Genomic DNA, 22,461 nt, shown 5'->3' with positions numbered 1-22,461 from the left:
GACAAGCAGGTATGGGGTAGCTGCGGGGGAGGCGCTGGAGGGGCTCGGGCCTCCCGGGGGTTGGAGCTCCACTGATAGGGATCCGGTCACTTTTCCTGGCCCTACAGGGCAATCGGAGGCCGTGGGGTGCCGGGGAGGGGTGGTGCCCTCCACTCGACCCACTCTTTATCAGTGATGGCCGGATGAGCGCGCCGGACGAAGGGTTCTCGGCCTGGGCCTAATGCAGGCAGGCAGTGGGCGCCGTGTTTGCGAGAGATAAGCGCGAAGCTCTGTACACAGATGCCACTTAGCTGCACAAACAGGCGCCGCTCGCCTGGCTGCTCACGACCCTGGGCAGGCGCGACCGTGGCTTCCTGGCCGGAGCTGAGCAGTGTGGGGGATGGGAGAGCGTGGAGGGGCATGGGGCAAACTGCGGGGCGCTGTCAGTTTCTGGAGTGTCTCCCCCTGAGTCCGGGGTTCGGGGTGGGGGGGTGTGTGGGTCAGAGTGTAAGCATGTGTGCTGTGTTCATGTCCCTGAGGGTGAGAGCTGGGTGCCCGAGCTTGCGGGGGAGTTGGCAGTGGGCGCTAGTAGGCCTCCTATGTAGTGTGAGCCCCCAGGGCACAGGCTCACATCCAGCACGTCCCCTCCAGCCAGGCTGCGGGGACCTACTTGTCCACTGCTCGTTGACAAGCCTCACCTTCCTGCCCTTGGGGACAGGCACCCACACCCCTGGGTTTCCAGGAGTGGGAGGCTCAGGCTGCCTGTGTTCCAGCAGGGCTGGGACTGGGGGACACTGAGCAGACCCCAGAGTTGGGGATGTCACCAGGCAGAGGTCAGGGCCAGAGAGCCCCTGGAAGGCCACCCCCAAGTTTCACGTCCTCCTTTGTCCCAGGGCTGTCAGCTCTGTCCCCATATCCCTCCTTTGGCCCCCATCTTCCACTCTGAGCTGCCTTCAAAATCTCAACATACTGCTGGGGACCTCAGACTTGGGGCCACCACCCTCTTCTTCCTCCTTAGGGCACCCCCTGCCCAGGGTTGTCTGCGGGAGAAACCATCTTATCTAGAACAAAATGAGCAGCTGCCCCAGACCAGGGAAACCTGCCAAACATAGATGGGTCATAGGCATATGGCCCAGATTCCCAGTTGAGTACAGAATCCAGTTTGGCCCAAGCTGGCCAAAAAAGCTGGACACAGCTTGGTGACTAAACAACAGCAACAGAGCCTTACTGACATCTGATTAGGTTGAAAGATGGTCCAATTCTGTCCAGTCATGTCTGAGCAGACACAGGAGCCTGCCACATGCTTAAGTCTGTCTTTGTATTTCCTTACTTTGGCTTGAGCCATGGCTCAAACTTTCTCTGATTTTGCTCTATTCCTGCTTGAAAGCAAGACCGCCAAGTACTAGGATCCAGGTTGTGCACTGCACAAGAGCACTGACTCTCAGGGGCACCGTTCACATTGTAGACATAGAGTAGTGTATATGAGCATGCGGCAACCTCCCCATGAGTCCTTGATCAGGAGGGGAGGCCACACAGGTACCCAGGGCCATGTATATGCATGGGAGAACACAGTAATGGCTCACACACGCACAAGTGCTTTGACCCCATCCAATCTGTGCTCCAGAGTCTTCTGGCCTTTTCTGACAGCCTGCGACTCTGAGATGTAATTCTCAGCCCATTCACTCTGAAGTGGGGATGCTTGACAGTTAGTGTTGACCTGCCATTCAGATTCAGGGTTGGGAAAATGCGTGTGGGTGAGAAAGTGGGTTCAAGTGTGCATGTGGCTAGAGCTTCCATCCTCTGGGGTTCTGGAGATCCCGTCCCTGCCCAGGCAGAGCTAGACAGAGCTGGAGGTGTGTCTATGCAGTGATAATTTCATCCATTTCCTTAAAGAATGCATATGTTCTTTGCCGACTTAACATGTTTAGGGAAATTGATAACATTGGACTGTAGTGATCATACCGCTAAGAGAGTGGAAAAGCAGGCCACAGAGTAGAAGAAGAGATTTGTACAGGACTCATATCCACACATATATAAAGAACTTGTACAAATCAATAAGAAAAAGACAAATTGATTTAAAAAATTGGATAGAAGGCGTGAACAGGAATTTCACAAAAGAAGTCAATAAACATATGAAAAGATGTTCAACTTTATTAGTGATTGTTGTTGTGGTCACTTAGTTGCTAAGTAGTGCCCCACTCTTTGTGGCCCCATGGATTGTAGCCCTCCAGGCTCCTCTGTCCATGGGATTTCCCAGGCAAGAATATTGGAGTGGGTTGTTGTTTCATTTTCCAGGGGAATCTTCCTGACTCAGGCATCGAACTGGAGTCTCCTGCACTGGCAGGCTGATTCTTTACCACTGAGCCACAGGGGAAGACCTTATTAGTCATTCAGTTCAGTCGCTCAGACGTGTCCGACTCTTTGCGACCCCATGAATCGCAGCACACCAGGCCTCCCTGTCCATCATCAACTCCCAGAGTTTACTCAAACTCACGTCCGTCGAGTCAGTGATGCCATCCAGCCATCTCATCCTCTGTTGTCCCCTTCTCCTCCTGCCCCCAATCCCTCCCAGCATCAGGGTCTTTTCCAATGAGTCAACTTTTCGCATGAGGTGGCCAAAGTATTGGAGTTTCAGCTTCAGCATCAGTCCTTCCAGTGAACACCCAGGACTGATCTCCTTTAGAATGGACTGGTTGGATCTCCTTGCAGTCCAAGGGACTCTCAAGAGTCTTCTCCAACACCACAGTTCAAAAGCATCAATTCTTCGGCACTCAGCTTTCTTCACAGTCCAACTCTTACATCCATACATGACCACTGGAAAAACCATAGCCTTGACTAGACGGACTTTTGTTGGCAAAGTAATGTCTCTGCTTTTGAATATGCTATCTAGGTTGGTCATAACTTTTCTTCCAAAGAGTAAGCGTCTTTTAATTTCATGGCTGCAGTCACCATCTACAGTGATTTTGGAGCCCAAAAAACTAAAGTCTGACACTGTTTCCACTGTTTCCCCATCTATTTCCCATGAAGTGATGGGATCAGATGCCATGTTGAGCTTTAAGCCAACTTTTTCATTCTCCACTTTCACTTTCATCAAGAGGCTTTTTAGTTCCTCTTCACTTTCTGCCATAAGGGTGGTATCATCTGCATATCTGAGGTTATTAATATTTCTCCCGGCAATCTTTTTTTTTTTTTTCCCCCGGCAATCTTGATTCCAGCTTGTGCTTCTTCCAGCCCAGCGTTTCTCATGATGTATTCTGCATATAAGTTAAATAAGCAGGGTGACAAGATACAGCCTTGACGTACTCCTTTTCCTATTTGGAACCAGTCTGTTGTTCATGTCCAGTTCTAACTGTTGCTTCCTGACCTGCATAAAGGTTTCTCAAGAGGCAGGTCAGGTGGTCTGGTATTCCCATCTCTTTCAGAATTTTCCACAGTTTATTGTGATCCGCACAGTCAAAGGCAAATGCAAATTAATACCACAATGAGCTACTACTACACATCCATCAGAATGGCCAAAATGCTATGTATTGACAGGGATGTGGAGGAACCAGGACTCTTATCCTGCTGGTGGGAGCATAAATTGGTACAGCCATTTTGGCAAAACTGTTTGTCTTCCCTATCTACTAAAGCTTAACATATGCACCCTATAATCCAGCAGTTCTACTCCTAAGGATATACACTCAACAGAAATGTGTACACACAGGACTTCCCTGCTGGTCCAGTGGTTAAGAGTCTGCCCGCCAATGCAGAGGACACAGGTTTGATCCCTGGTCTGGGGAGATTCCACATGCCAGAGAGCAACTAAGCCCACGCACCGCAACCACTGAGCCTGTGCTCTAGAGCCTGTGTGCCAGAACGGTTGGATCCTGCCCACCCTAGGTCACTTGTTTCACAGCTAGAGAGTAGCCCCGCTCACTGCAACTACAGAAAGCCTGTGTGCAATAACGAAGACCCAGCACAGCCAAAAATAAATTAAAAAAAGAAATGTGTGTACACAGTCACCCAAAGACAGTTCCAAGGATGTGTTCATAACCTCAGTTTTCATAATGTCCTCAAACTCGAAACTACTCAAATACCCATCAGCAGTAGAATGAAGAAATAAATTGTGACATATTCACACAATATTCACAGAATATTATATAGAGATGAGAATGAACAAACTAATTACACACAAGAATGAATGTCACACGCATAATGTTTAGTGAAGGAAGCTGGACATAAAAGAACACCTATGTGATTCTGTTGCTATGTAAGAGGTAAAGTGACTAGGCAGGGACGTGATGGGGGGGCGCTAGTAGGACTTCTGGGGGGGCAATGGTAACGTGCTGTCTCTTGTGCTGGGTGCAAGTGATACTGGTGAAAGTTACAGTGGTGAGAACCCACCGAGGGACTTCCCTCGTGGTGCAGTGGCTAAGACTCTGAGGCCCCAATGCAGGGGCCCCAGCTTCAATCTCTGTTCAGGGAACTAGATTCCACAGGAGATCCCACATGCTGAAACTAAGACCTGGCACAGACAAAAAAAAAAAAAAAAAACACATTGAAGTGAACATTTACAATTTGTGCATATTAATGTGTGGGTACTATTCTCAAATAAAAAGTGGATTTTTTTTTAACATATGGAGCTCCTGTTTGGATGAATTTCAGCTCTACACCACTGATTCAACTCTCTCTGTTCTGTCCTCACCCCCATCCTTTCGCCCTTTTCTACTCTTGGACTTCATCTAGATGCCCACATTCTCATTTCCTCCAGGACCAGCCTGCTTCTGGTTTCTCAGGTCATATAATTATATCCAAATATATTAAATTTTTTTTTGTTAGAGGAAGGAATGCTTTAAATTTGTTTTTCACAAAGATGCTGTATAGGCAAGTGCAGTCCTTGCCTGGAAGTCTTATTTCCCATTTGATGTTTTATCAGTTGGAATTAGGTTCACTTTGAGTGAAGATAAACTCAAATCAACAATGCCTTAAACCAGTGGTCCTTAAACTAGAGCATGCATCAGAATCACATGGAGGATTTGTTAAAACACAGATCACCTATTGTAAATCAACTATGTCTCAATTTTTTTAAAAAAAAGTTAAAACAATAAAATAAACAGTGTGAGATTTTAAAAGAAAAAATCATATTTCTGGACCCCACCCTAAGATTCTGATTCAGTAGGTCTAGGATGGGCCTTGAGACTATAGTTTTAACAAGTTGCCAGGTGATAGTGTTGCTATTATCTGGAAACCGCACTTTGAAAATGACTGCCATAAATACACAGGGTTTTATTCTCTCATATAAAAACCCCAGAGGTTGGGAACCCAAGTGGTGTGACAGTGAGTTGTCAGGGACCCAGGGTACTTTAAACTTTTCTTTCTGTCCGCCTCATGTGTCACCTGCCTCATGGTTCATTATGGCTGATTGAGCTCCAACCATTAGGTCTTCCTCCAGTAAACAGGAAAGAGGAAGAAGCAGGAAAAAAAACAAAAATAAAAAAAACCCCTAAAACCCATGTCGTTATGGTGCCTTAAAATGTCTTTAAAGAAACTTCCTGGAAATTATAATTATAATCAGCACTTCCATTTGCAATTGTTTGGCCAGAACTAGTTTACATGTATAAAACTAACTGCAAATGAGGCTGAGACTGTTCTTTTCTGGATGACCAGGTGACAGCTAAGTCAGGAGTTCTCTGACTCATGAAGAAGAGAACTGGGGGTCACCAGGAAGAGTCAAAGAGCACACACCGCCCTATCTGCACAGGAAGAGGGAGCCTAGGGTCAGTGGCTAAGATTAGGTGACCTCAGGTAATGCAAGTCAGCTAACTTCCATGTGTCTCATATCTTTGTGAAATGGGGACTCATTCATGTCTTCATCTGACATACATTTACTGAGGCTTTTCCCTGACCTGGCACTGGGCTGTGGCCAGGATGGAGAGGAATAAGTCAAAGGCATTGCATGTAAGGTGCCCATGGTCGAGGGTCCAGATGGACAGATACCTCTGTCCTCCTGATGCGGGGTGTGGAGGGCTATGCTGTGAGGATCACAGGGAGGGGCCCTGAGCAACTCATGTATGGGTGTATACACATTTATATGTGTGATTTTGTGGAAACTGTGCTGCCACTGAAAGTAAGGATGTGAATTCATTCATTCAAGTATTGCTAGACCCCCACTATGTGGCAGACCCTACTCTAGATACACATATGTCTCTGAAGAAAACAGACAAACCTCTTTCCTCATGGGACCAACATTCTAATAGCATCTTAGTTGGTTCAGCCTCCTGTAACATATTACTGCAAACTTAGTGGCTTAAAAAGCAAACTGTAGGGACTTCCCTGGTGGTCCAGTGGTTCAGACTCTGTGCTTCTACTGCAGGGGGTATAGGTTTGATCCCTGGTAGGGGAACAAGACTTCACATGCTATACAATGCAGCCAAAAAAAAATTATTTTTTTTTAAACTTCTTATGGTTCTAGAGACTGAAAAGTCCAAGATCAAGGCTCTTACAAATTCAGTCTTTGGTGAGGGCCCCCTTCCTAGTTCAAAGAAGGCTGCCTTCTCACTGAGTCCTCACATGGCAGAGAGGGGAGGGAGCTCTTTGGAGTCACTTTTATAACGGCACTGATCCCATTTATAAGAGCTCCACCCTCATGACTCATGACCTCATCACCCACCAAAGGCCCCCCGCCTCTTAATGTGGTCACTGCTGCTGCTGCTGCTAAGTCACTTCAGTCGTGTTCGACTCTGTGCGACCCGAGAGACGGCAGCCCACCAGGCTCCCCCGTCCCTGGGATTCTCCAGGCAAGAACACCGGAGTGGGTTGCCATTTCCTTGTCCAATGCATGAAAGTGAAAAGTGAAAGTCAAGTCGTTCAGTCGTGTCCGAGTCTTCGAGACTCCATGGACTGCCGCCCACCAGGCTCCTCCATCCATGGGATTTTCCAGGCAAGAGTACTGGAGTGGGGTGCCATTGCCTTCTCCTAACTCCCTAAATTACGGGGTTTGGAGAGGTTCCGAGTTGATGACAGCATCCATGTGCCAGTAGGGTGGCACACCCCAACTCCATAGAACAAAATCTCTTGCACTTGGGACATGCCAGACCTCGCCCTGTGTACCTCTTTATCTGTGTTCTTTATAACGTCCTTTATAATAAATCAGTATGTAGAAGTGAAATGTGTTCCCAAGTTCTTTGAGCTCTTTTATCAAATTATCAAACCTGAGGAGGGGGTGAGGGAATTCTCAATTTACAGCCAGTTGGCCAGAAGTACAGGAGGCCCAAGACTTGTGATGGTTCTCAAGGGGTATGGGGAGGACATTCTTGTGGGATGGAGCTCGTAAGTTCTGGGTCTGTGTTAACTTCAGGTTGTTACTGTCAGGATCGAATCGAATTGTTGAACATCCAGGGAGTGTCAGGAGAATCAGAGAATTGGTTGTTGGTACTGAAAACATCCCAGAGGTAGTTAAAACCATAGGGGTAGATGATATCCTTATAGTGGGAACTATATACCCCAGTCTCCCTCCCAGCTTGGGGTGGATGCAACCAAGTTCTGACCACTGGGGTAGGGGCAGAAGGGAGGTGTGCAGCTTTCCCATCAAATTTTTAAAAGGAAAATGCTTGCCTTCTACTTCCTCTTTTCTCATTTCCATGAGCTAGAATGGGGATGTGGGGGGATGAATGTTCTTCAACCATGCAGATGGGTGCAACAGTCTTGGGGTAACAAGAAAGAAGGAGTCTGGGCTCCTTGTGGATCAGAGGCATCTACCCTTTGGACTGTCTGCCAGTGTGGACACTTATGTGAGAGAAAATTAAACTTTGGTGGTATTTAAGCTACTGCTATTTGATTTCTATTAAGGCAGCTATATCTTAATTAATGTGTTCACTGTTGATTGATTCAATGACCATTTCCTAGTGCCAACGATATACCAGCCCATGTGAAACATCGTTAATCACAGATACAAGGTCTGAAAATGCTGGGCGATCAGGGAGCTGACTGTCCTTCAATTCACCCTGTTTTTAGGACGTGAGTTTCTGCACCAGCAGCACAAGTTTCCTGTGGCTGTTGGCCCCTGAGGAGTTTCAGAGACAGACAGGAGGCTCATTCCTAAGATCAGGAGTGCTTCCATGGTAGGAATGCACACAGGGACCCGGGGGGTGGGGCGGGGCTGGAGCCCGGGGCTCCTTACATTATCTTGTTCCAGGATTCATGACACAGGCCAGCATTTAAAAAGTTTTTTAGTTAAAAAAAAAGTTAACTGTGATTTAAATTATTAAAGTAATGTATATACACCCTATAAGAACATTCAAAGCTATAGATCAGTCAGTTCAGTCACTCAGTTGTGTCGGGCTCTTTGTGACCCCATGGACTGCAACACGACAGGCTTCCCTGTCCATCACCAACTCCCAGAACTTGCTCAAACTCATGTCCATTGAGTCCGTGATGCCATCCAACCATCCCATCCTCTGTTATCCCTTTCTCTTCCTGTCTTCAATCTTTCCCAGCATCAGAATCTTTTCCAGTGAGTCAGTTCTTTGCATCAGGTGGCCAAAGTATTGGAGTTTCAGCTTCAGCATCAGTCCTTCCAATGAATATTCAAGATTGATTTCCCTTAGGATGGGCTGGTTGGATCGCCTTGCAGTCCAAGGGACTCTTAAGAGTCTTCTCCAACACCACAGTTCAAAAGCATCAATTCTTCGGCGCTCAGCCTTCTTTATGGTCCAACTCTCACATCCACACATGACTACTGGAAAAGCCATAGCTTTGACTAGATGGACCTTTGTTGGCAAACTATAGATAGGAAGTGGATAACATACTGGAGAGGTTCTTGTTTGAAGATAAGCAAGACTGGGACCCTGGGTTTGAAAAACTCAGTTAAAGTTGGGCAATCAGAAAAAGAGATGCAAACATGCCTTATTCATTTCCTTTGGACTTCAAACATATCATGCACATTCAGGTACTCACCTCTCTCTGGATCTCCTGACTCGAGCTCCCCTTGTCTTTCTTGCATAAATCACACTGACAGTCCCACAATCTATCATTACTATTTCCTGTTTCACTAAATGGGCTGAGAATTTAAAAACCCGTGTGAAATTCTCCCACACAGAATTGCCTTGATTTGTTAGGACTTTCCCTATTTTACAGTCATCTTTCACACCTAATCTCACATTTCAGTCATTCCCTTTGTTGAGTCTTTCCAAAGCATTCAACTTAGTTTTCTAGGAACTGATTGTTTATGCACTCACATTTCATCTGTGTGTGTAGTAATAGATTATAGTGTTATATGGTATCAGTGAAAGTATACCTGGTATAAACAGCAAGAGAACACACCCGGCTTACTCTTGGTAAACAGACAACTCAGTACAGAGAGAGTTCTGTTTTTTTACACCGAGGGTCAGCAAACTATAGTCTGTGGACATGTTTTGGTATATCCTGTAGGTCAGGAAAGACTTTAAATTCTTCTTCTTCTTTTTTTTTAAATTAAGGTAGAGTTGACTTACAATGATGTGTTAGTTTCAGGTGTACAGCTTGGATTCTTATGAAAGAGAAAAATAAACCTTGGTGGTATTTAAGCTACTGTTATTTGGTCTCTATTAAGGCAAGGCTTCCCTGGTAGCTCAGCTGGTAAAGAATCCACCTGCAACCCTGGTTCAGTTCCTGGGTTTGGAAGATCCTCTGGGGAAGGGATAGGCTACCCACTCCAGTGTTCTTGGGCTTCCCTGGTGGCTCAGCTGGTAAAAGAATCTGCCTGCAAGGCAGGAGACCTGGGTTTAGTCCCTGGATTGGGAAGATCCCCTGGAGAAGGGAAAGGCTACTCACTCCAGTATTCTGGCCTGGAGAACTCCCTGGACTGTATAGTCCATGGGATCACAAAGAGTCGGACGCAACTGAGTGACTTTCACTTTGCTTCACTTCATAGTTGATTTACAATGATGTGTTAGTTTCAGGTGTACAGCTTGGATTCTTATGTCAGAGACAAATAAACCTCGGTGGTATTTAAGCTACGGTTATTTGGTCTCTATAAGGCAGCTGTATCTTAACTAACGGGCTTCCCTGGTGGTTCAGCAGTAATGAATCTGCCGGGAATGCAGGAGCCACAGGAGACGTTGGTTGAGGAGGGCATGGCAACCCACTCCAGTATTCTTGCCTGGGGAATCCTATTGACAGAGGAGCTTGGCAGGCTACAGTCCATAGGTCGCAAAAAATCAGACACGAGGGAAGCGACTGAGCATGCATTCATCTTAACCAATTGAATCACTGATTGATTCAATGACCATTTCCTAGATGCCCATGATGTGCCAGTTCCACGTGAAACTTCAGGAATCACAGATACAAGGTGTGAAATAGCCTCCCTAGCTCAGCTCCTTCTGACTCTTCTCATTGCTCATTCTACTCCAGCCCTACAGGCTTCCTCACCATTCCTCAAACTGTCAACCTGACTTCAACCTCAGGGCCTTTGCACTTGCTCTTTCCCCCACCTAGAACATTCCTCCTAAGGTAGACTCATGGTTTGCTTCCTTACATCCTTCAAATGCCATCTTATGGTGAGGTCTTCCCTGACCATCCAACATAAAACAAGTCCCCTGCACCCAGCACTCTATCCTTACCTGGATTTTTTTTCTATAGCACTTATTTTCTCTCTCTCTTTTTAAAATTTATTTTAATTGGAGGCTAATTACTTTACAGCACTTATTGAAATCAGACATACTATTAATACATGATTTCTTGTTTATTCGTTTCCTGGGCTAACTTTAAAAAAATGCACAACATGAGATTTGCAAGTTACCTTATACTGGGGCAAAATGAAGACTATAGCCTGGGAGGCAACATTTCAGGTAGCTCTTAGAAACTGCTCCAAAGAGGTAGGAGGGAAAGGTCAGTAAGTATGTGATTTTGGTAAAAAGGGAGTAGATATGATCAAGCACATCTTTTTTTGCAGAAGGTTTCTGTTAGTCACAAGACACAGTTGTCACCATGAAGGATTTTTCGTGCTTTTCTAGATATAAGGAGATAGGAGAATTGGGCTCATAAAATCGGCTCCTGAAAATATCTAACTATCTGAAGATCTGTTCTGCCAGATTTTCCCAGAGTACAGAGTGCCTCATATCTGCTCCACCCTGAATTCCTTTCCGGGGGGTGTTGAAGGTCAGCAGCTGCAGCAGTACATGATTTAAATCCTTGTAGAGGTAAATGTCAAGTGCAGATGGCAAGTGCCATATAGGTGATACCTGCCACTAGAATGCAAACTCCAAGAGGGTATGGATTTGCCTGTTCATTCACTGCTCAGTCCTGGGTGCTTAGAAGAGTGTCTGGCACAGAGTAGGGGCCCAATAAGTGCTCATTGAGTGAGGATTGGTCACTCTTGCTGCATGGCCATTTGCTGTGTTTAGATCCTTGGGCATGAGGTCCTGCCTGAGGGTGGACGGTAGTAGATTAGTGCTGCTCAATGGTCGGGATATCAGAGAGTCAGGGAGACAGGGGAGGGTGGGCAGGTGGTGGGATACACAAAATTAAGACTTAGGGCAGGGGTGGCATGGACACTCTCCTGATGAGTAACCCTTGAGTCCACTGGGCAAGAGCAATGGTCAACTGGGGTCTAAGACCATGGCCTCCTTGACCCCTAAGGTGGCCTTGCTAGGTGTTCTGAAAATGGGGATCAAGGGAACCCTAGTGATTCTGTCCCTACTTCCCTTTGAGGACAAGTTGGAGGCAGGTGCTGGATACAAGTCTATAATAACAACCATTTGGAAGTTTCTCCACTCACAGATGTCAGTCCCCCATCCTCCAGACATATCTCATAGTGACTGAATCATGGGTCATTGGTGGAGTTGAGAGTGTGTGGGGGGCAGCTGAGCCCATTGATCAAGGGCTAGGACATCCTCTCCACTAATCAGAAAGTTAATACTCTTCAATGAGGCAGTGGTGATTAATGAATCAATAGGTTGGTCCTGTAATTGTGGAGTGGCAGTCTGGCTCTTTTCCTCTCTTTTAGTGGGATGGGCAGGTGGGTCGAATGGGGTTGGTAGACCCCATACTTACTTAGCTTCCCTAATTCTACTCCCATACCTGACTCCTAAGCCCCATGGTTATACAAGATAGTAAGCCTTTCTGTCCATCATGATTGGGTGGGCCTCTCCCTGGGGTTAGCCTCAGCCCTTTTCTCTGCTTTGTATCCTGGGTGACCTTGGCTGTTGCTTCCTTACCTCTCAGAGCATTAGTTTCCTCATCTGTAATGTGGGGAGAAACTCAGCTCATTGTGTTGTTGTGCCTGAAATCATGTACTGCCCAGTACACAGTAGGTGCTTAACAAACAGGAGTCTTTCCCTTGCTGGGGATCTTTGACCCTGAGCCCAGTGGAGATTGTAACGGGCTAGGGATGGTGGCATGTTGTTGGGCGTTCCTGGCATCACTCAGTCCTGTAAGACATCAGTGCCCAAGTGACCCCTGGATGGAAATGGGGGCACATTGCCTTGCAAGGGGTCTGTATACCAGGCCTGCTGGACCTGAATGTGTATGTGTCAGGCTGGGTGTACAGGTGGCTGACTCAGCTGCTTCTGGGGAGGGGACTGACCTTGGCCTCCTCCCACCCCTCTCCCAACTCTTGAACAGAGGGAGACATAGTGGAGTGTCCAGAGGGGTCCCTCGTCCAAGACTTCACAGACAGCAGGTCAAGAGCCAAGGTTATCTCTCCCATCCTGCCTCCAGTGGAGAGAGATTTTCCCCCCACAGGTCTTGTCACTCCTCAGTTCTCCTCCAACATATTATGAAGCAGGGGCTGAAAAGACTGGCTTTTGGAAGATGCAGCTACAGGTCCCACAGACTGGAAAAAATATTCTGGCTTCCTGCCTGCATCTCCTCTCCCCCACCATGGACAGGCTAGAAAAGACAGAATGTCAACCCTGGTCCTAGGGGTCGTCCCAGAAATCTAGACCGAATGGTTAACTTCCTCAGGAGGCTACACCTGCTGGGGGAGGGCTGTAGGGTGAAGATGGGGTTCTGACTAGACATCCTGTCCAGAGGTACCCTGAGTACAAGTGTGGGGGCTCCCTCCTCGGCTCCTTGGACGTGGAGATATCATGTACTGTCTGAGTGTAATCACAGCGATCTGCTGTGGGGGGGAGGGGGAAGAGGAAGAGCCCCCTCCCTTCAACTCCCCTCCCCTTTCAGACCAGGATATAAGCCCCACACGGAATGCACTGAGCTGAGGAGGCCACAGCCCCACCTGTAGAAGTCCAGCCCTTCGGACTCCTCTGGCCTTCCATCTCCTGACCACTCTGCCTCTAGAGCTGTCGCTGTGAGTGGCCTGGGACCCAGCAATGGTCTGGTCGGGGGATCCCAGGCTAGTTTGTGGGGAAACTGAGGCTAGCAAGGTGGAAACGGACTGAGTGGTGAGAAGCTGGTTTGGAAGGGGGTCAGCGGAAGTGGGAAGCAGAGAAGCCAGGGAGTCCCTGCTGCCAGCATAGTCTTTTTCCTCCATCTGCCCTTCTGGGTAAACATGGTGGAGGCAGGCAGGGCTTATGCCCTTTTAACAGATGAGGAAACTGAGGCCAGAGATGGTGCAGTGCCTGAGAACACACAGCCAGCAGGCGGCTAAGCCTTGGTCGGGAACCAGCGCGACCAGACAGGTCGCTGAAGCTTGGACCAGATGGCAGCCTCAGACTCCCGCCTCAGGAGTAGTTGCTCTAGCTGAATCTAGTGCCCCTCTCCAGATGATGGCGGGGCGCAGATCGTGGCCCGCCATGGCCACAGTGCTGCTGGCCCTGCTTGTCTGCCTGGGAGAGCTGGTCGACTCCAAACCCCAGCCTTCAGATGAAAAAGCCTCACCGGATAAGCATCATCGTTTCTCGCTGAGCCGCTATGCCAAGCTGGCCAATCGGTAGCGTGAGCGAGTGCGCGGGGTGGGCGGGGCAGGGTCTACGACAGGGGCGTGATCACTCATGATCTTGCCCTTCTCTGGCCCCGCCCCACAGACTTGCGAATCCTAAACTCTTAGAAACTTTCCTCTCCAAATGGATCGGTGATCGCGGGAATCGCTCAGTCAAGTAGCGGTAAAAGTGCCCCGCCACGTGGCTGTCCCCTGGAGCGCGGCCTGATCCTCCTGCCACCCTAGCCCCGCCACCTAGTACTTTCCCCCAGTCTCATCTACCCAGATCCGACGCCGAGCTTGGCTCCTTTCCTTTCCCTCCTGCAGGCCAGAGGAGCCTAACTGTGGTGAAGACCGCTACGGCCTCCAGAGAGAAATATGCCAAGACACCGACCCCATTTCCATGTTTGCTCCTGACCCCGGAACCTGGATTCTTCTCCAGGCTGGCTATGTCTGAGGAGTGTGTCCCTTCCCTTGGGCTGGAGGGCTGTGAATGGTCCTTCCTTGTTCCCTAAATAAAGTGCAAATTTCTTTGAAATGGAAAGTGTGCTTATCTATTTGCTTTACCTAATCCTTCGTGGAGGTGGCATCCAGGTGGGAGTTGTAGTGTGGAGAGGAGGATAGAGTTGAGAGGGTAGAAGATGATGCCTAAGACAAAAGGAGCTTAGGGCTGGGGCAGAGTTCAGGCTGGGTCTCTCTCTGTTCTGAGCTAAGAGAAAATGCTACCGCCTTGCAAGGGGAGTGCATGGCACCCAGACAAGGGTCCTCTGGCGCTCTAGTCAGGTGGGGTGGGGGCAGGTTGAAAGTTCTTCCAAAGGGTTAGGGAGGAGCAGGAAGAATTGCTGCTGGAGGGTGAAGGGTGTGGAAAGGAGCAGGCTAGGCAGCCCAGGAGAGTAGCTGGGGACAGAGCTGCACCATCCCCCAAAGAGGGAAGTGTCTGGAGAATGGGCTTGGTACCAACACCCCAGATTACCCCTGCCCAGGCAATGGGGGTGTTGGAAGTGACCCCTTCCCCCAGCAGGAGCAATGGGAGTGTGGAGGACGCCCTTTCTCTCTGCTGCCACCCTCCCCTTTCTGAATTCACACTCAGGAGGTAAGTCACCAAGCATGGTGTCCTGGGGACAAGGTCATGAGAGAGATGCCCTCCTGAGGTGACTCGGAGAGGAGCCTCAAGCTGGCTCTGCCATCACGGGAGGAGAGACCCCTGGTCAGACACCACCTGCCCTGGGGTCTCTGGGCTCTACCACTTTCCCTTCCCTGTACTGCCCTCTAGTCTCCCAGAAGGTAGGGTGGAAGGGGGAGATGGAAGCAGGTCGAGGGCCTGGTCAGGTCACAGGCCGTGTAGACTCCAATGCTCTAAGCCTTTGGCCTGATCACTCCCCCTGCTGTAGATCCCTGTCTCATTTCAGTCTGGAGATCAGTTTCAGGGTAGTGGCTACCTCCTCCTTGAAGCCTGCCCTGATTACTTTGAAAGGTAGAGTTAGTTCTTTTCTCTGGTTTCCTCTTCCTCAAGCATTCCACTGTCTGAGACCCATTTCCTGTCATTATTCCTCTGTCTTCTTTCCTCTACTCTAACCAACCCCTAAAACCACTCCATGCCATGGCTGCCTCAAGTTTTGGTTCATTTTGTGGTTGGAGGCGTGGGACGATGTGAATCTGTGTTGGTGTCCGTGGTTTTCTGTCTGTTGGTCTGCAAGGAAGAGCTGTGGTCAGTTTGAGGCTTGTAGATGAGAACCCTGGTATAAATTATATAACCACGGACAATTTCTGCCCAGCGTGACATGGGTTTGCCTCAAGTCCACTGTGGGGATTGTTGAGAGGTGGTTAATCCATTGCTGATCAGATTTAACCAATATTAAGGGTCAGAGGGAAGCTTAGATGTAATATTGATGATAATATCAATAGCTACCTTTTTTTTTTTTTTTAAAAAAAAAGCACTTGCTGGGAATTCACTGGTGGTCCAGTTGTTAGTACTTGGCATTTTCACTGCAGGGGCCTAGGTTCGATCACTGGTCAGGAAACTAACATCCTACAAGCTGTGCAGCTCATCCAAAAAAAGAAACAAAAAGCACTTACTTATGTGCTGCTGCTGCTAAGTCACTTCAGTCGTATCCAACTCTGTGCAACCCCATAGACAGCAACCCACCAGGCTCCCCTGTCCCTGGGATTCTCCAGGCAAGAACACTGGAGTGGGTTGCCATTTCCTTCTCCAACGCACGAAAGTGAAAAATGAAAAGTGAAAGTGAAGTCGCTCAGTCGTGGTTGACCCTCAGCGACCCCATGGACTGCAGCCTACCAGGTTCCTCCGTCCATGGGATTTTCCAGGCAAGAGTACTGGAGTGGGGTGCCATTGCCTTCTCCGACTTATGTGCTAGACACTAGCTATTTGTTTTACATACATTATATTGCTAGGATATTGATCTGATTTTAATAATTGAGACAGAATTAAGAATGACTTAAACAAGAAAGTATTTTATTTTTCTTAGATAAAATGCGAGTAGTATCCAGGGAGCTGGCAGCTCTTCTCCATTGGGAATGTCCAACAGCCCAGTTTCCTATTCTGTGGCTTCCGTATGCCCTCATCTACAATGAATGAAGATGGCTCACCTGGTCCACAATCACTGTATCTGTATTTTAGCCACCAGGGAGGGAGCAAAGGAGAAAGGGTATGTGTGCTGCTTACTATGCTGTGTAACAAGTAAACCTAAAACTTAGTGACTTAACCATTGTATTTCACTAATGATTTTATGGGTCAGGATTGAGAAGGACCTGACTAGGCCATTGTGACTCAGAGTGTCTCATGCAGTAACTGTCTGAAGCTGTCTGGGTCTGATACCCAAGAAGGCTCATTCACATGTCTGGTGGGTTCTGGTGGGTGTTGGCTGGGAGCTCAGACTGACACCTACATGTGTCATCTCTAGCCTGATGTCTTGGGGTTGGACTTACAGAACAGTGGCTCCTAGAGCTAGTGGTCTAAGAGAATCAGAAGGCTGACTGCCTTGCTGTATTAGTTTGCTGGGGCTGCCATTACAAAGTCCCACAAACTGGGTGGTTTCACAACAGTTCTGGAGGCTGGTGTTGGCAGGGTTTGTTCCTTTGGAGGTCTGTGAGGGAAGGATGTGTGCCAGGCTTCTCTCTGTGGCTTCTAGATGGGGGTCTTTACCCTGTGTCTCTTCACATCATCTTCCCTGTATGCCTGTCTGCTTCTGTGTCCAAATTTCTCTTTTCGGAATGACAATAGTCATGTTGGATTAGGAGCTCACTGTACTGCAGTATAGTGAAGTGAAGTCACTCAGTCATGTCCTACTCTTTGTGACCCCATGGACTGTAGCCTACCAGGCTCCTCTGTCTATGGGATTTCCCAGGCAAGAGTACTGGAGTGGGTTGCCATTTCCTTCTCCAGGGGATCTTCCCAACCCAGGAATCAAACCCGGGTCTCCCTCATTGTAGGCAGATGCTTTACCATCTGAGCCACCAGGGAAGTACCTCACCTTAATGAATGACATCTGCAATGACGTTATTTCCAAGTAATGTCACATTTCTGAAGTACTGTGGGTTAGGATTCCAACACATGAATTGGAAAGCGAGGAGAGCAGAACACACTTTAATTCATAATAATTACCTTTTGTGACCTGGCCTCAGAAGTCACATAGCATCTTTTTTCTTTAATTATTTATTTATTTGGCTGGGCTGAGTCTTAGTTGTGGCAAGCAGGATCTTTGATGTTCATTGCAGCATGCTGAGGGCTTACCAGATGGAGCAGTCATTAAGAATCTGACTGCCAGTGCAAGAGCTATAGGAGATGTGATTTCTATCCTAAGGTTGGGAAATCCCCTAGAGAAGGACATGGCAACCCACTCCAGTATTCTTGCCAGGTTAATTCCATGGACAAAGAAGACTGGAGGGCTATAGTTCATAAGGTTGCAAACTGAGCATACATGCAGCAGGCAGAATTTTTTTTCTAGTAGTGGCATGTGGAATCTTTAGTTGGAGTGTTTTATTTGGGGCATGTGTGTTCTTTAGTTGGGGCATGCGAAGACTTAGTTGTAGTATGTGGGATCTAGTTCCCTGACCAGAAATCCAACTGCAATCCCTTGTATTGAGAGTGCTGAGTCTTAGCCACTGGACCACAAGGGAGTCCCTGGCCAATTGTCTTCTGTATATTTCAGAATTTATATAAGTACTTAATTTTCTTAAATCCAACTAGGTAGAGCTCACTTACAAATTAACCTCAGCAATGTTCTCCAAAGACATCTACTGAAACATACATATATCCAGGCAGACACAAGGAGAGATCTCACTGTTCCATTTTCTAAACTTAGTCATGAAGCAGCTATCACAATATGACTCACTAGTTGTAAATAATAATTGGAAGAAGTTAAATTTAAAATAATTTTTTCTCTCCTCTTTTCATTTTTTTTCTCAGTCTCAGAAATCAGAGATTATCTAGACAAGATACTTTATCCTGAGAGCTCTGGTCTCAAGGTACAGGGAGAGAAAATCAGAGTCTTCTAGTAGGACTTACTCCCTCAGGGTCAGAATTCTAGAGAGATATATTTTCCCCCTTCAATCTGGCTTTCTCTGCTGGTTGGGAATTAAGCAGGGGTAGGTTAAAGTTCAGCTAGCATTATGTACTTAATTGGCATCATGGAAGGTTCATAATTTTCATAGATAGCCCCTTTACTTTCTTTTTAATGGTTTTGTAAAGTTGGTCAGCTTGTGTAACAAGAGTGTGTGTAACTCAGACCAACCTAAGTTGTGCCTTTTGCCTAGAGTAGCCATATCCTCTAAGTCATCTAAAAATGTGAAGTCAAGCAAAGGCTCATTATGGTGGTTAGAGAATGATTCAGGTGTCAAACCAGAATGCGGCTTAACGGTTTTTTCAAATCTTTCATAATAGTCCAAAATGGATTTGTATGATCTTTGCTTGAACTGCTGAATCTCTGTCCAGTCTACAATTTGGGGGGAAAGCTAAGTTTGAGCAATTTCTGGCTAATTCCTTGCATTCAGTGCGAGTTTGTGATTCAAAATCCATTAAGGGGTGTTTCCATCCTGCTTTCTTTCTTTATTCCCTTGCTTTCTGATGGCTTCTCTGATGGTTCAGTGGGTAAAGAATCTTCTTGCAGTGTAGGAGACATAGGAGATATGGGTTCGATCCCTGGATTGGGAAGATCCCCCTGGAGGAGGCAACGGCAACTCACTCTAGTATTCTTGCCTGGAAAATCCCATGGACAGAGGAACCAAAGGCAGTCCATGGAGTCGCAAGGAGTCAGACATGACTGAGCGACTAACACTTTGCTTTCAGAAAATAACAGATGTATTAACTGAAAACCTAGGCTGGTTAACTGAATTCCTTATTATATATATTAAATATAAATTCCTTAGCAAATCTCAATGGATCCTGACTTGGATTGGGAAATTCCTTAACTAAGATTCTAAGTTCTGCTTGGTCCAGAATGTGTACATAAGCACCAAGAATGGTTTATCTCTTGCTATAATAGGTTTCTTCTTAAAGGGAGCTACAATCACTTCTGATTTTTTTTTTTTTTTTGAATCCTCCTTCACTAGAAAAGGGAAGAGCAAGAGGCGAAAGAGTTGGAAGAGAAAAAGAGATAGTGTCTGGGACAGGCAATTCAGATAGAAGAGCATATGTGGGAGGAGCAGAGGGAGAGGCAGAGTCAAAGTGCTAGCAACCTTTTCAAGTTCTGATATAGTTTCAAGCAGTTAATTGTTGATTTCCTGCAAAGAAGTTACTGTATCATTTCTCTTTTAGAATCTTCTAGGTACCAATCAAAGTAAGCATTCCATTCCATCTATTTGATCCTAGGCCTTTTCTAACTGTGTGCCCCCAAAATAGTGATTTTGGAATATCTGAAAACTCCAATTTGGCCATTTTAGGTTGAGATCTCCTTTAGTATAATTTTCCAATTAATTACATACTTGTAACTGTGAGTTTTGTACATACATAACTCTGGCTGGGGTGTTAATTAGAGACTGGCTTTCTGATGCCCTTGTTTCTGTGTTTGAGAGGCTCTATTTCCCATTTTTAAAATTGAATTTATTTGTCAGGGACAAAATTTGCTAGTGAAATTGTGTGATGGGCCAGCGTGCTGCTTGTGAGCATAACTCCTGCATGTGTCACCCTAGCGTGTTTCAGTCCTCTTGCACGTCTTAGTTTCTCCTTTTGGTGGTCTAAAACCAGCATGGGTGCTCAGATCACTGAACGTCCAGTTCTTGTTTGTGACCTCCAATGAGCAAATATTTTAATTAATGAATGCAGTTTCCCTATGGGACCACTGCATGGTATGAGGGCTCTGCCTCCACCACTCCTGTAAATTTCTCAGTCTCCATAACCTGCTGGAAGGAGTCTTATCCCTTTTCTTTGGAGCTTTCATGTAATATCTTCACTTTTATTTCAAAAATTCTATTAAGGCAGTCAAGTGGAGGAAAAGCATCAGATCAGGCTCTTACCTCACCACTCAGCACAGACCGCTCAGTTTCTTACAACTGAGCAAACCCTGACATCCCTCCCACCCCACCTCACCAGTATCCTTCACTGGAGTGGGGCAGGTACCTGTCGCTCAGTCGTGTCTGATTCTTTGTGACCCTGTGGACTGTATAGTCCATGGAATTCTCTAGGCCAGAATACTGGAGTGAGTAGTCTTTCCCTTCTCTAAGGAAAGGCTGGGATCAAACCCAGGTCTCCCAAATTGCAGGCAGATTCTTTACCGGCTGAGCCACAAGGGAAGCCCAGGAATACTGGATTGGGTAGCTTATCCCTTCTCCAGCGGAACTTCCTGACCCGGAAATTGATCCAGGGTCTCCTGCATTGCAGGAGGATTCTTTACCAACTAAGTTATCAGGGAAGTCCTAGGTACCTGCTATGCACTGCTAAATAAAACTCAGGATCATCAACCAATATGGCAGATCTGAGAACCAGGAGAGACTTACCCAAATTAGTCTGAACTCTCCAAGGAGGCAGATGGGCACAAGGGAGCTCTGCTGGTATGAGGGCTCTGGATCCTCACAGAGTTCAGGCAAAGGACAGAAATCCACTCTGGGTCCCTTCCTCATGGTTCCTGTAACAGCTGACTTATTGAAAAATGTAAATGTGAGTTTCGTGAGTTAAGTTTTATTTGAGGCAGCATTTCAGATAGCTCTGAAAAACTGCTCCAAAGAAGTGAGTGTGTGTGTGTGAGAAGGTCTGTATACATGTGAATTTGGTGAAGGGGGAGTACAGACAGTCAAGCATGTATTTTTTGACAGAAAGTTTCTGCTAGTCACAAAGGGCAGATGTTACCACAAAGGACTTTAGTGCTTTTCTAGATATGAGGAATTGGTCTCATAAAATCGGCTCCTGAAAATATCTATCTGAAGAACTGTTCCGTCAGTTTTTCCCTGAGCACAGAGTGCCTCACTTCTGCTCTCCACCCTGAGCTCCTTTCAGGGGGTGTTGAAGATCAGCAGCTGCAGTAGCACATGATAATCCTTGTAGAGGTAGATAGCAAGCGCCAATTTGTAATTGACATCTGCCAGTAGAATGTAAACTCCACGAGGGTATGGATTTTGCCTGTTTGCTCACTGCTTGGTCCCTGGTGCTTAGAAGAGTGTCTGGTTCAGAGTAGGGACCTAAGAAGTGCTTGTTGAGTGAGGACCAATCACTCTGGCTACATAGCCATGTGCTGTGTGTAGACCCTCAGACATGAGGCCCCACCTGAGGGTGGAAGGTAATGGACTACTGCTGCCCAGTGGATGGGATATCAGAGAGAGGCCTTGTGTGGGGGAGGTGGGGAGGGTGGGCAGGTGGTAGGATATATGAAATTAAGACTCTAGGGATGAATGGCATGGGCTACCCTCTCCTGATGAGTAGCCTTTGAGCCCATTGGGCAAGAGCAATGGTCAACAGGGGTCCAAGTCCATAAGCCTCCTTGACCCCTAGGGTGGCCTTGCTAGGTGTTCCGAGAATGGGGATCAAGGGAACCTCAGTGTTTCTGTCCCCATTTCCCTTTGAGGACAAGTTGGAGGAAGGTGCTGTTCCCAAGTCTACAATAACAGCTATTTGGAAGTTTCTCCTCTCTCAGATATCAGTTCCCCACCATCCAGACAGGTCTCATAGCGACTGAAGTGTCAATGATGGTGGGTGTGTGAGTTGGGGGATAGCTGAGCTCACTGATCGATGGCTGAGACATCCTCTCCACCAATCAACAAGTTAATACACTCTTCAATGAGGGAGTGGTGATTAATGAATCAATTGGCTGGCCCTGTAAATGTGCACTGGGAGTCTGGCTTCTGGCCCACCCTGAGGGACCTCTTCTGGTCCCATTTGCTTTCACTCTAATAGTAGAAGGGAAAGTGATTTATTGAGAGGTTGAACCTGAATCTGGGCCTTTGCCCATGCCTTCTTAACTTCTGCCATCTACCCTCAGACAGCACCCTCCCCAAGATGTCAGGGGGTTCCAGGGATGCCACAAATTCCCTGTGGGCATCTCACAGCTCATGTCATCACTCTCTGCTTTGGTCAGAATGCTACAAACACCCTGTCACCACCCTAGCTGGTGCTGCGGTATTAGCAGAGCCCACAGCCCCTGGCTCAGATGTCCCTGACCCCTCTAGCCTGCAGGGTCCTTGTCTAGACCTTGACCCCTGGG

General features: G+C 47.2%; 1 protein-coding gene and 1 long non-coding RNA gene across 3 annotated transcripts in view; both read left to right on the top strand.

The window, feature by feature from the left end:
- Positions 1-22,461, top strand: part of TMEM101 (transmembrane protein 101) — a 61,137-nt gene that overhangs the window by 35,478 nt on the left and 3,198 nt on the right. The gene's annotated exons all lie outside the window — the stretch shown is intronic.
- Positions 11,480-14,351, top strand: LOC139177590 (uncharacterized). Its single transcript, XR_011562095.1, has 2 exons — positions 11,480-13,997; positions 14,141-14,351. It is a non-coding gene; the product is annotated as an uncharacterized lncRNA (long non-coding RNA).

The sequence above is a fragment of the Bos indicus genome, chromosome 19 (assembly GCF_029378745.1).
Source record: "Bos indicus isolate NIAB-ARS_2022 breed Sahiwal x Tharparkar chromosome 19, NIAB-ARS_B.indTharparkar_mat_pri_1.0, whole genome shotgun sequence".
In the NCBI taxonomy this organism is placed as follows: Eukaryota; Metazoa; Chordata; class Mammalia; order Artiodactyla; family Bovidae; genus Bos; species Bos indicus.
This window is presented reverse-complemented; position numbering and strand designations above follow the sequence as displayed.